This window comes from Trachemys scripta, chromosome 7 (assembly GCF_013100865.1).
Source record: "Trachemys scripta elegans isolate TJP31775 chromosome 7, CAS_Tse_1.0, whole genome shotgun sequence".
NCBI classification, from domain to species: domain Eukaryota; kingdom Metazoa; phylum Chordata; order Testudines; family Emydidae; genus Trachemys; species Trachemys scripta.
Window position 1 is genome coordinate 44314361 of NC_048304.1, and position 15184 is coordinate 44329544.

Consider the following 15184-nt stretch of genomic DNA (forward strand, 5'->3'; position numbering starts at 1 on the left):
AAGCTTATCTCCCACCTGGGGAGCCTTCCTGAGAACACTACAGTCTGTGAGTAATGGCTGCTATGACTCTACAAGGACATTTGATCAACCTATGTATCTGGACTCCATCTTGGGATGTCAGTATTTTTCCACAGACCAGTCTGGGAACCAAGCTTCAGAACAAAGGGTTCCTGCCATATGCAAAAACTATATAAAGCAGGGTGTGCCATCATCTGTGGTTCTTCACTCCCCATACAAGACGACTCCTGAAAACACCTGAGGAACAAAGACTGAACTGGAGGAAGTGCTGGACACAGGCTAAAGGGGTTTCTAGCCTGTGTGTGAAAGACCTGGGGATTCCAAGCTGTAAAGCAAGTGCAGCCTGCTTGTATAATTTCTCAGGGTGAGAATCTGCTATTTCTTTTCCAATCAATCTAGTATATTAAGCTTAGTTTGTGGTTTTTGTTTATTTGCTAGGTAATCTGCTTTGATCTGTTTGCGATCACTTATAATCTCTCTTTTGTAGTTAATAAACTTGTTTTTGCTTTATCTAAACCAGGGAGTTGGAGTGAAGTGTATCGGAATCATAGCTCAAGGGGCTGGCAGAGTATGTCCCATTAGCAGGTATGCTCACAAAAACAGAGTTATTCCAACTGAAAGCCAGTAGCCTAGTTTAATTTGTGTTTGATTTAAGCAGCACATTATCCTGCAGAGCCTTTTGATCAAGAAAGCATCCCTAGGCAGAGAGACCATGCTGCACTGAGCACTGTTCAGCAGATACTCAGACTCTGGTGAGTCCAGCCTCTCGGCGCTGGCTAGGGGAAGGGTTACCAGCCCACTAGGACTGGGATGGAAATCCAGCTGCTGTCATCTCAAGTTCTATATTTGGAGATGAAGCTGCTTTTATCAGAGGTTAAGGCCATGTAGAAGGGACAGAGAATTTGTGATCCCAGAGTAAATTAAAAAACAAAACAGATTCCAGATGCCATGTTTTTGGAAGAGGCATAAGGAGGGTCCATGCAATGAGCTAGCTGCGCATTAGCACAACAGTGCAGAATTTGCCATGTACTCCATAGCAATAATAACTTTCCATTGCAGTGTGCTTGTGCTACTGCCATGACCCAGCGTGTGATCACATTCACGTCAGGTCACACACAAAAAGGGGGACAATGCAGGTGTGAGAGAGACCACATTAAAGGGAAGAAAGTCTTTCTTTGAGATTTCTTTGCTGACTTTAATAAATACTCCCTCTATGCTTCAGATTTTGAATGGGTGGGAGAGACTCTGTCTACACACCCTAAGCAACTGAGCTTAATAATGGACTTCTATTCAGCTATTGCTGTCCCAGCTACAGCTTGGTTGATGGCTACACTATGAACTAGGGTTGCAATCTCCCTGCTCATGGGCATATCTTCATATTCGCTCTCATCAAGCTCGAGTGAGTATAAATAGCAGTGTAGCTGCGGCAGCACTGGTCGCAGCCTTAGTGGCATTAGTTTCAGGGAAGCACCCTGAGAAATCTGTGGCTTGGCACTTCTGGAGCCCTCAGCTTTCCTTCACCCTTGTCAATCATGCTTTTGGTGGGGGCATTGGACAGAGATGGGAACTGTACCAGTTGTAGTGGCTGATCGTCTCCACCTAGAGATGAAGATCATGTTTGTGTGCAGATTTTGTTAGGCCTTTCAGTTGCCTTTGATACCACTGCCCATGAAGTGTAATTGACACATGCAATCACTAGTATGTTTGGTTAGCCTTGACCACTCCACTCCTTTATTTCTGAGGGGCTTCTGTGGGTGGTTCAAAGCAATTGCTTTTCTGCTCCAACAGACTTCTCCCCCTCCTGTTTAATGGATGCATGAGGTTGTTTGGAGGGCTAGGGAGAGTGCACAGGGTGGGCTGTATGCGATATGCTGAAAACGTCCGGCTGACTATCGCATCTGCCCTGTCTGGCACAGTGGAAGGAGAGTCCTAGGACTTCTAGGAGATTGGAGTCTGGATGACAGCTGTGTCTGAGGCTCAGTTCTGAAGAGACCAGTGTAATGCTAGGATGATGGGAGAAGCAAATGGAAAGAGTCAACAGCCCTGACTGAGAAAGGATGTCAGCCATTTGCAAATATGCCTGCAAGAGGGTTGTTGTGTTAGAAACAATTGCTCCTGCACAGCCAGAGAGCAGCAGCCAGGCATGTTTTTCCATTTGCACTTGGCAAGGAGGCTGCAATCATTCCTTGCCTTTGCTATCCCGAGATTAGATTACTTGGAGCAACACACAGACCATCTGGGAACTGAAGCTAATGCAGAAGGCATCTACCCACTTATTAAGCGTGTGTCATGCAGGGAGCACATTACACTAGAACTACACACTCAGCACTGGCTCCCACCAAGTTTCCAAGTGGCTTTTAAGGTGTAGCCTTTAACCCATTGGGCCGTTATAAATATATTAACTAGGGTAAGCCGCTGCCAATTTTCTTAGTCATAACTGTCTGGGTTCTCACCTCCCAGTTACACAGAACAGGCTTCCCGCAAGCTACCACAGAAAAGCACACTTACACAAATAAATAAATGACAAACAAAGTCACCCTTTAAAGAATGGGGTTGATTACTATGGGCTCATGAACACTTTTGCAAAACATCAAAGAATTTTAAGATATTTGCAAAACCTTGAAGGGTCATCAACCCAGATAAATGTATCGGCCTAGGTATTTATATCACCCTTGTCACCATATCATCCTCACAACACCTCTGTAAAGTAGGGAAGCATTATGTTCATTTCACAGGCAGGGATCAGAGGCGTGCAGTATATCAAGTAACTTGTCCAGGAGCACTTATGAGGCCTGTGGCTAAGCCAGAAATTAGGGTAAGGTCTCCCAAGCCCTAGTTCAGTGTCTTAACCATAAGACCAAGCTTCCTATCCCCTAAGCAAAGTAGTCTCAGATCCGCTCCGTACCAGCTCAATCATCTTTTTAATAAATACACATATCTCCAGTAGTTCTCCCACTGACAAGATCACAACAAAATAAACCCAGATTCACTGGTGAAGAGGTCACTCACTACCGGATATTGCACTTTCATAAGTGGTGAATTGTAAATATATTTCACAGCATGGTATCCTCCCAGTGCTAGGCACAGGAAAAGTGATGGGAGAAGGAAAGAATTCTTCAAGAAGCCCAGCTGGATGGATAATTCAGTCTCAGACCGTCTACAGCTGAGCTCTTCAGGGCATTGAGACTTGTGCCTTGTTTTGCTACTCCATCCTGCTATAATTTAGTTGTACTGAATGACCTGATTGTCTTCAGTGTCTTATCAAATAGGCTATTCTACTCATGAATGATTTTCTACATCATTCTATGAAACCTGATGTCCATCCTGAATTGATTTCTCTTAAGCTTCCCCATAAGCCTCCTCATTTCCTGACTGAAGACACAAAGATCTATACTGAGAGGGACTAGATTTCATTGAGCACTTTTAATATGCTCAGGTGCCACTTCTGTCTGTGGACCATTGTGGTGGGGTGACGACTCTCTGGCGCAATGCTTCCTGCTGGTTGTCCAGGGAATTAGCTCTTTCTCCAGCTCGGAGCGCCCTCTGCCAGCTGATGTCTCACCTGATGCTGGCTCCCCGTGTCCCTCCTGGACCCCAGTGCCCTTTCTCTCAGGGTTCTGCTCTCTGCAGTACCTCACAGTCTGAGTCTCCCCTCCCAGGGGAACCCCCAACCCTCTATCCCCACCTTGCCTCAGTGGCTACTGCCAGTCATCATCTAGCCCCTGCTCCCTGGGGCAGACTGCAGTCTGTAAACCACTCATCATCGGCAAGGGGGGTTGGACCTGCTGCCTCTGCCTATCTTTGGGCTGCCCTTCTGCAGCCCTAGTACCTTTTGTGGGCCCTTAACTTGGTCTGCAGCCTGGGGCTTTGCTAGGCTGGAGCTCCCCAGCTCCCTCCGCTCTTCCCCAGCACTGCTCCACCCTAGATATCCTTCCCAAGCAGCCAGGTCCTTCTCTCTCTGAAGCTAGAGAGAATCTTCTTCAGCCTCTGGCCCTTAGCCCTCGTATAGGGCCAGCTGTGGTCTGATTGGGGCATGGCCCCACCTGTGGCTGCTTCCCCCAATCAGTCTCTCTTTCCCTCTGCAGCCATCTCCAGGGCTGTTTTAACCCCTCCAGACAGGAGCAGGGTGAGCACTCTGCTACAACCATAAAGACAAGGGAACCAAGCTCTAGCAAGGGGATGCTGTGGCAGACCTCTATGGGAGCTCAGGACTGGAAGATCAAGGAATGCTGCAGGTCAGAATTGAGGTGTATTAGCAAAGCTGTATGGGGGAAGACACAGAGAACCCATGTTTAAATCTCATGCTGTTTTGCCTCAGGTTAACAAACACACACTGTATTCTATATGAACCATGTGCTTTCCATCCATTCCATGCACACTATCATCTTGATGGAGTTAGATGATGCAGACAGACAGTCTGAGATCTGGGTTAAATAAGTTCTTGGCATTGCAGCATGTTCTAGAAATTCTCACAGGGCAGAACATCTGGAGCACATTATTCATTAAGAACGAAAGATGCTGTTATGTTTGTGGAGGCATCAAGCATGCTTCTTATAAGGATCTGACACAAATTTGAGTGACAATTAATGACACAGCAGCATTTCTTAGAGAACATGATTACTGCCTAGTGTTAAATAAAACTGGGGTGTGCTCAGTTTACTGCATGTTTCCAAAGATGCATTCATTTATATCAGCAGCAGACATGAAATGGGACTTAAGTAGCACACAGTAATCTGGATGCTCAGAAGTTGGGATACAGTAGCGAGATGTCAAACTGTGTGCGTGACATGGAACTGATGGTATTACTTCTAACAAGTGGTGCTTCTAGGAATGTTCTAAGTCGTCTCATTTCAATGACCTCTGGTAATGCCAGTTAGCTCGGATACTACTTACAGAAGTACTGGCTCAGGCTATGCTCAAGTACCTGTATTACTGCAACAGGCATATATCAGACAGACAGATATTCCAATTCTCAAACTGTGGCTTTTGGACCACAGCTGATCAATGGAGCTCTTGTGCTTGGCCCATGGAAATGCAAGAATAGTTAGTTTTCAGGGAATGATGCTTTCTGCTAATTGCATCCCAATCCAGGGACCAGCTCCTTTTTAGATTCACTGAGCAAACACATTAAAACTTGTAACAACCAACAAGCACTACTCTACAGCCTGATCGGTTGCTGTACGTCCTTCTTTGTCAGGTGTTTCCTTGTGTAAAAACTCACCCAGGACAAAAACCACCAAATGGATTCCAAATTGGCAGGATAGCAAACATACCTAGAGGACAGAATTAAACTACAGCATGAGCTGGAAAGAGTGGGCAGTGTGGGATGCAAGTAATTGCGGGGGGAAGAGGAGGGAATGCCACTGGATATTCCTACACCCAAGGAGACACATAGCAGTAACCAATATATGTAACCAATAAATAACCCATCACACTAAAGTGGGGGTGATGTTTATCCTTGTCTCTTTAATGTGGCTCTACTATTGTATTGTGCAGCTAAGAAGTATTGCTTTCCCTGGAAAGACGTAGAATCTAGATTGGAAGGGAAAGGAGGGAAACCATGGTGCTACTCGTGGACTTCACCTAACGCAAAGCTAGGCAAGTGCTTAAGTGTTTCGCTGCATTGAGGCCAGAGAACCCAGCACCTTGCAGGATCAAGCCCCAAATCAGATTTTCCCAGGCAAAAAAAACAAAACCCCCCCCCCCCCCCCCCGCACCTAATCAGTGCACATTTGTTCATATCACTGTCTTTCAACTCCTAACTGCAAATATATTTAAGCCATTACAAAGCTACCTCTTTGTTTTGCTTTTCATCCTGGAGATGAATTCAGATATTCTGTTGTTACCTACATGAGGTAACTCATGTCTAAGAGCACGCTCATTTGATTATCTTCACAAAAGAACTATTTGAGGTACAGCTGTAACAAACAAAAGAACGTTAATTTGCAGACCACGCTGGGCAAGGAATGGTTCCATTTATGCATGTTCAGGTCAATTATTACATTCCACTTAAATGCCAAACTAATTATAGTTAGAAAATATTAAACTGCTAACACTTATTTGGGATATACTTTTTAAAATGTAGCTTTTTTTCCCCCCTATACAACTTCAAAAGTTGATATAGTTTGAAAAAGACTTCTGCTCACTGGGATTAAGCATTGTCTATGGAAGTGATGCATTATATGGGCCAGATCTCCAGCTGGTATACATCTGTCAGATAGCAAGACTACAGGGTATCATGGGGGATTTATTCCAGCTGGGAATCTTGGCCTAAAAAGGGAAGAATGGGGGCATGAGCCAACAGAACAACTCCTCCCATGAAACAGTGCGGCAGCCCAAGATAATACAGAGATAAATGTTGGCCCAACCCAGAGAGTTTCATTTCCATTTTCCTGATAGAAAAGGAGAAGAAAAGTGTGGTTTCCACAAAATTTTCTATTGGGAAATGTTGGTTTCCCACCCCCCACCCCTAGTAAAATAACAATTTCCTTTTTTTTTTTTTGGGGGGGGGGGGGGGAGAACACTGATGGAAAAATTCTCACCCACTTTGATTAAAAGTGTACATCGAGGATCAATTTTCTCCTGCATCTGAACAGCCTGATTCTATGCTGACTGTTGGAAGTTAGAGCCACCACTAGAATTACCTAGGAGATGAATTGTCCATGCCCTTGCAATTCCCAGTTGTGCCTTCCCTCTCCCGTCATGCCGCTGGTGTCAAAGGAATTCTGCATTGAGCAGTGTAGAGTGGCCAGCAAGAGAAGGAGAAACTGGTTCCACGTGCAGGTGTTTAAACTTGAGATTGAGTTGATTGGTACCCACACACATAGCCAAGCACACAATGACAGACAAATGCACACATTCTCTGGCTAGTTTTCCAAGGTTTCGCAAATCATATGTTGCCTTCTACAGGCAGAAGTTTAGAAATGAAGGGAATATTTCCAAACTGTTACACAGGCTATGATGAAGCGGGGGATTGTCTTGTTTTTCCAATGGTTTGCACGCAGAGGAGGTGGGACTCAGTTTCCCTGGGTGTTACTGGTTTAACGAGGTGATGGGAGAGGGAATTTGTTGTTACAGAGGACCAGCGAGGGAACTTGAGACCTCAGCCAATGGCCTGGAGAATGGATACCCCAGTGACTGGTGACCTGGCGACCCGGAGGCCCAGCTCAGGAGTTGCAGCTGGTTCTGGCCAGTGGGAGGACAATGGGCTGTACAGAGAGGTCCCCGGTGACCTAACCAGCTGGTTTCAGCCAGAGGGCAGAAGAGAGGAGAGGAGGCCCAAGCCACCCGGTTTACCTGGAGAGAAAAGGACAGATGCAGGGCATGGGGGAGATGATATCAGATGCCCAGCTGGGAAGCACGGGGGCTTGGGACTGGAGAGGGAGCAAGCAGAGCCCACCTGGATGCAGGGGAGACTTGCATGTGCTGTGCTGAGGGAGGCCAGGCCCAAGGGCTCCAAGAGTTTTCTATGCGGTGTTCAAACGCTCAATAAACCCTCCTGTTTTACGCTGAGTGTCACTCCAGTCTAGAGAACAGGGTTGCATTATTCCCTTTAGGGAGTGGAGGCCCTGGGGGTCCAGAGCGAGTGGACTCCCTGAGGGGGCCCACGGCAAGAGACAGGTGTGCTAAGGCTCAGAGAGGTGCAGTTCCAGGAGGTGGAGGGGCTTAACCCCCGAGAGAGAGAGTGGACTGCCGAGAAGGGCTGTCACACTGAAGGGGGTTCCCCCGCACAGGGCCAAGAGTGGGCATGATCTGTGAGTCCATGGCACAGGCGTTTGTCACCTAGCTCTGGTGACTTTAGCTGATGTGCTCCTTTGAACAGTGGCAGTTCAAAGTGATGCACATGGGGAAACACTGGGGTATTTTTTGCTCCACATATGGAGGTAGGTGAGTCATCAACCAATTGGTTAATAGGACTCAGAGCTAAAAACTGCAGTAAGATTTTCAGAATCTTCTATTCTCATCAAGTCGCTTCAACTTACTACAGTAGCAGAAAATAGCTGGGTTTTTTGGTTGATTTACAAATCCTCTTTTGAAGGAGCCTGGGACCAGAGACCTCCATGGAAGTTTTCTGGGGGTGGGGTTGTCAGAGAAAGATACAGCACTAAGGCATATATATCCTCATCTTCCTGAGCCCAACAGGGTCTGCAAATGGCTGTTTGGCTACATGCAATTGCTTTTTAAACACAAAGAAAAAGGCACTTGATTAAGACGACCAATTAAGGTTTGGCGTTGGGTGCACTTTAAGCAACAGCTTTAGAGCTGTAGACTATCAAGACAATTTCCTGAGGAAGAATTATTTGTTGCTTTTCTGATATGGCAGAAGTTCTGTGAACTCTCACACTGTTCTGCATAGATGGAACACAGCAGATCTCTATGCGGCCAATCTCCTTGCAATAATCCGTTTTTTCCTTCTTGTCTTCCCATCCTTGACTAGTTGGAGGCCAAAGTCAGTGTAAAATGAAACTAGAAATAGTATACATTTGTTTGTTCTAGTCAAAATAGAAAATAACGTGCTTTAATTCCAGTTTGCATCTTTCTCTAGAAAAAAGTCAAATTTAAAACGTAAGTAAACATTCCGATCCATGCAGAAAGTAAGAAATCCTTCTGGTCTCAGAAAAAGTTACAGCTCACAATTGTGACTGGCTGTCCTAGGAGGAGAACCCACAGACCTCTTTGGCTCTCCCATCACAATTATTCTTCATGTTGGCATATTGGTTTCCCCACAAATGTCTGTACAAATAGAGCAAGCCCAGTTCAAAAGGCTCCTGAAGTTTGGGAAAATTCAAGTTCTGATCTGAACTTTGCAGCTTTAATTGCGAGGAATTCATGCAGCCTGCATGCCACTTTTCCACTTAAAAAGCAGACCTCATGCTACTTAGCAGGGAATATCAGACCTTGCCCCTACCTCATTCTTTATTCCCTGTAAACCCATGGGGCAAGATTTGCAAAAGCGAGTCCCCAATAGTTAATGTTCTGAATCTGTATTTCGGTACCTAAATAAGCCAAGTGTAATTTCTAAAGTCCCGAGTGCACACCACCTCCCAGCCCTCTCAATAACATAGGGTATGTCTTTGCTACCTGCCGTATCGGCGGGTAGCAATCGATTTATCCGGGATCGATATATCGCGTCTCGTTAAGACGTGATATATCGATCCCCGAACGCACTCATTGTTGACTCCGGAACTCCACCAGAGCGAGCGGCGGTAGCACAGTCGATGGGGGAGCCGCAGCCATCGATCCTATGCCGTCTGGATCCCAGGTACTTCGATCCAAGATACTTCGACTTCAGCTACGCTATTCGCGTAGCTGAAGTTGCGTATCTTGGATCGATCTCCCCCCAGTGTAGACCAGCCCATACAGTGAAACTGTGCCAGCTTTGCTTGCCAGTGTGCATAAGATCCAGTGACTATCTAGGCTTTATACCCCTTGAGTTTCAGGTTTAACTGAACTCAATATGCCAAAGGTAGGGGAGGGAGGGAGGGAGGGAGGGAAATCACTATGGACCCACCAAGGCCTTTTATGTGCCAACAACTGCCTATGAGATGGTTTGAGATTGGAGAGGAGGACAGAAGCCACCTTGGAAAACCTCTTGGAGGGTAGAAGGCGAGGGAGAGGGAAAGATGAGAGAGGTATTTGCATTTATACGGGGCTGGTCATGAACCAGGTCACATTTTTTAGGGTTCCGCTTTCTTGAGCCTTACTAGTCACAGTATGGCCCATAGATTACAAATTAGGCAGTGCTAGGGTCTTGCTAATAAAAGGGATGCAGGGCTCAAGCAATTTTTTTACATTCATAACCAGGCCCTACCAAATTAATGGTCCATTTTGGTCAATTTCATGGTCATAGGATTTTAAAAATTGTAAGTTTCATGCTTTCTGCTATTGAAATCTGAAATTTCATGGTGTTGTAATTGTAGGAATCCTGACCCAAAAAGGAGTTTAGAAAGGGGAGTGGGGAATCACAAGGTTAGTGTGTGTGTGAGAGAGAGAGAGAGAGAGGGGAGGGGGGTGTTGCAGTACTGCTACCCTTACTTCTGTGCTATTGCAGACAGCATGGTGTCTTCAAAGCTGGGCAGCTGGAGAGTGGTTGTTGCTGGCTGGGAGAAGTAAGGGTGGCAATACTGCGACCCCCCTACAATAACCTCATGACCCCTCTGCAATTCCCTTTTTGTCAGGACCCCCAATTTGAGAAATGCTGGTCTCCCCCTGTGAAGTCTGTATAGTATAGGGTAAAAGCACACAAAAGACCATGAAAGGTCTGTGAAGCGTTTTTCATGGCCATGAATTTGGTAGGGCCCTATTCATAATGGACACAGCAAGGCCAGAGGTGCTGAGGCTATGAACTGCCAAGCCTAGAGCTGCCAGGTCTTAGCTCTGGCACAAATTAAGCCCTGTACCCTAGTAGCTCTTTGTTACCAGAGTAATCCAGACTGTTCACTTGCAGTTTGAGCCTGTATGGTGCTGAACACTCTAGCCACAATCCAGTGAGTGCTTAAGCACCAGTTTAAAATTTAAATGCCTGAAGATTCCTACTTAAGTAGAAGTTGAGCACGTGCTTGAGGGTTTCGCTGAATCAATGCCCAAGGGCTCATCACCTTGCTGGATTGAACCCTTGCACTATGAATCTAACCCAGCAGACGGTCCTGAACTCTGAATTCTAGTAGACTATTCCCATGCTTAGAGCTAAACACATGCTTAGAGCTTTGGCCCACCAGAGAATGGAAGTGGAAAGATAAAACTGGGTGTATTCCTCCCCCTCCCCCCTACAACTTCTGGTAAATTCACTTTTTTAAAAATATGCACGTATATAAAAGTTCAATTCTGTGACTTTGCACCTTTGCAGTCTTGATAACAAGACTACTCAAGCGACATTTGAAATATTATTTGTGCTTGTGTATTTACAGTGTTTGCACATGCTCAAATGCATGGGGCACATCAACACACTGGGGAGAGGAAGAAAGGGCATAGATGGTGTCATAACTATAAAGGAAAGGGTAACAGCCCTCCTGTGGACAAAACTATAAAATCCCTCCTGGCCAGAGATTCCAAAATCCTTTTAACTGTAAAGGGTTAAGAAGCTCAGATAACCTGGCTGACACCTGACCCAAAGGACCAATAAGGGGACAAGATACTTTCAAATCTTGTGGGGTGCGGTGGGGGGGAGGGGAAGGCTTTTGTTTGTGCTCTTTGTTTTGGTGGTTGTTTGCTCTTGGGACTAAGAGGGACCAGACATCAATCCAGGCTCTCCAAATCTTTCTGAACAAGTCTCTCATATTTCAACTTGTAAGTAAACAGCCAGGCAAGGCGGGTTAGTTTTATCTTTGTTTTCTCAACTTGTAAATGTATCTTTTTGCTAGAGTGTTTATCTCTGTTTGCTGTAACTTTGAACCTAAGGCTAGAGGGGGGTCCTCTGGGCTCTTTAAGTTGATTACCCTGTAAAGTTATTTTCCATCCTGATTAGACAGAGATGATTTTTACCTTCTTTAATTAAAAGCCTTCTTTTTCAGAACCTGATTGATTTTTCCTTGTTTTTAGATCCAGCGGGGTTGGATCTTGATCCACCAGGAGTTGGTGGGAGAAAGGAGGGGGGGATGGTTAATTTCTCCTTGATTTAAGATCCAAGGGGTTTGGATCTGTATTCACCAGGGAATTGGTGAAGAGTCTCTCAAGGCTACCCAGGGAAGGGAATTAGCACTTTGGGAGTGGTGGCAGCAGACCAGATCTAAGCTGGTAGTTAAGCTTAGAAGTTTTCATGCAGGCCCCCACATTTGTACCCTAAAGTTCAGAGTGGGGAAGCAGCCTTGACAGATGGAGAAAAAAGGGCACAAGGAAGGAGAGAGAAGAGGAGGAGGAGAATCAGAGAAAGCAGCATATGCTCAAAGCAAGGGAAAAGAATGGGAGAAAAGGACTGAGGAAGCCAGAGAAAGAGATGAGACAAGGAGATGGTTGTAGCAGACATGGGTGGGTGGGGGCTGGAGACGAACAGACAGACATGATCCTCGGTAACAGCTGTGAAGTGAAAGTTTACAAAGGACTGGTTCTTTCCCACATTCCCACTTTACAGGACTTGAACTCAGTAAAAGAGAAAACCACATGCCTACTCCATCTGGAACTTTCCAAAGAGCCAGAAGAAAAGAGCTAAGATGTATGGTTCTGGAGATCAGGAACAGTGGGCCTGGATCATCAGCTGCTTAGGCAAACAGCAACGCCCAGCTGAGACACAGCCTGCCCAGTTTTTATTGGCTCAACTCGAGAAGCTCCAAGGTTAGAGCTTCTACGGACTGCAGAGTGTGAAGAACACACAGAGCAAATCCAAACGCTGGGTGTGGGCTTCACGAATTGGACAAGTTCTCGCTAGTGCCTGGGCACAGGTGACAGCCAAACTGTATTCATCTAAGGAGTTACAGTCTAGTCTGCATGGTTCAGGTTCACCATGGTATCTGAGTAGCTTCTAAAGGTAAATTAAACAACACAATGAACATATGTTGCACATAGTTCCTTCCCTATTCCTGTCCATGTGTGCAGGGCCAGATTAACTCTTCTGTGGGCCTGGGACTATTAGATTTTGTGGAGTCCCTGCATGTTTGTAGTGAGAGTGGGCTCAGGGCTGGGCCAGGGGATTGGGGTGCGGGAGGCAGTGCAGCTCCAGCTGGGGGGTGGGGGCAGGGATGGGACTGGGTTGGGATGCAGGCTCTGGGTGGAAGTTTGGGTGTGGGAGGGGGCTCAGGGCTGGGACAGGAGGTTGGGGTGCAGGTGGGGGTGCAGGGTCTGGGAGGGAATTTGGGTGCAGGAGGAGGCTCCAGCCTGGAGGCGCTTACCTCGGGTGGTTCTTGATCACTGGCGCAGTGGGGCTAAGGCAGGATCCCTGCCTACCCTAGCTCCGCATTGCTCTGCTCCCCGAGTTGGCTAGCATGTCCAGCCTCTAGGTGGAGGGGTCAGGCTGCTCTGTGCAGTGCATGTTGCCTGTGTCCACAGGCGCTGCTCCTGCAGCTCCCATTGGCCACAGTTCCCAGCCAATGGGAGCTGCAGAGCCAGTGCTGGGGGCAGGGGCAGCGTGCAGAGATTCCCTGAATGCCCCTCGCCTAGGGGCCGCAGGGGTATGCCAACCAGCCAGAGCTTGCTGCTCCAGCCCGGGGGGGGGGGGGGGGGGGGGGGAGACACGCCAAGGCTTGGGGACCAGTGTCCAGCCCCATAGTAATAAAAAGAAAAGAAGCAGTGGGCCGCGTCTGGCCTGTGGGCTTCCTTAGACCAAGGCTGCAGCCCCTAAAGCCCCTATGTTAATCTGGCCCTGCATGTATGGAAGTTTGGATGTATTGAATTTATTTAAAGTTGAGGGGCTCTCTGCTGTTATTTGTGAAGACAAGGGCAAATAAACGCAAAAAGAGGACGTTGGAGGTAGTTCTTAGTTCCCGAGGATTTGGAGTTCCACAGTCTTGGACAAATGGTTGAGAGAAGCGGCAGATTCATATCTGCCTAGGCAAAGCTTACTTGATTTCCTGTCCATCAGATCATCTCAGTAGCAATCCAACCACTCTCAGTCATCCTTCTCATACACCTGATTCTCCATTGAAATTCGTATTTTGTGCTGTTAAGAGGAGAGCAATGCAAATTCAAACCAACAAGCGTACAAGTGTGAAACATTGGTGTAAAGGATTCTACCAGGGAACATGGCACTAAAAGGCTAGCCTTGTTCTTCCCTTCATTAATTGTTTGTTCTGACTTGATCTCCCAGGAAAGGGGCCTGATCTAGTGGGGCATGACCAAGCTTAGGAAGCAAAGTACTGCTGAGAAGCGTAACTAATGGTCTTTTAAGTATTGGGGGTAGCTGTGTTAGTCTGTATCCACAAAAACAAGGAGTCTGGTGGCACCTTAAAGGCTAACAGATTTATTTGGGCATAAGCTTTTGTGGGTAAAAAAAAAAAAATCTTTACCCACGAAAGCTTATGCCCAAATAAATCTGTTAGTCTTTAAGGTGCCACCGGACTCCTTGTTGTTTTAATGGTCTTTTATGCACCCAAGACCTCCCTCATCACGCTCCCCCCCCCCCCCACCCCGCCCCAAACATCCCGCCATATGCCCCTAGGAAACGTAAGGGTATGAAAAGTGTAGCTACTTTTTTAGCAGTATCCTAGGACTCACACAGAGGTCAAAGTGCACAAGTGCTGGAAACTCTTTCAGAACATTTCCTTTCCCCGTATATTATTGAGTCCAGTTTGCCTTCCTGCACCTGGAGGATGGGAGTTCATTGCCTTTCGTCCATGGTTCTGCTCCATTCCCAGCTTCTTGCATTGATTCCCTTTTAAGCAACACAGTGTAGAGACTCAAGTTGTTCCCCCAACTACCAAACCAACACAGGGGCCTTGCGCCTTTTCATTTAATGGGTCTGCAATGTCCAGGCTTGATTCTGCCCCCAAGTATTCATGTTTTTCTTAACTGATCCAAACTAGTTAAACCCATCCCTAATAGCACAAGATTCATCAAACCACTTAAACATGCGTTTAACTTTAAGCAGGTGAGTAATCTCATTGAGGTCAATGGGACTACTGTAATATAAACCCCAACCAAGACTGAAACCTCATTGTGCTGGGGAGCACACAAAAACAGAGAGAGGTAGTCCCTGGGGAGTTTACAGTTTATGACAAGGTAGGAGAGGAAATCAATGAGTAAAGTGACTTGTCAAAGGTCACACAGCAAGTCAGTAGCTGAGCCAGGAATAGAATCCAGGTCTCTTAACTCTCAGCCCACTGCTCCATCCTTGCTGCCACCTTAAAATTAAGCACAGGCTTCAGTGCTCTGTTGAATCAGAAGCTAATGCAGGGGTTGGCAACCGTTCAGATTTGGTGTGCCGAGTCTTCATTTATTCACTCTCATTTAAGGTTTCGTGTGCCAGTCATACATTTTAACGTTTTTAGAAGGTCTCTTTCTATAAGTCTATAATATATAACTAAACTATTGTTTTATGTAAAGTAAATAAGGGTTTTAAAACATTTAAGAAGCTTAATTTTAAATTATATTAAAATGCAGAGCCCCCCGGACCGGTGGCCAGGACCTGGGCAGTGCGAGTGCCACTGAAAATCAGCTTGCGTGCCGCCTTTGGCGCACGTGCCATAGGTTGCCTACCCTTGATCTAATGGTTACGATTTAATAAAAAAAGTGAGACTGA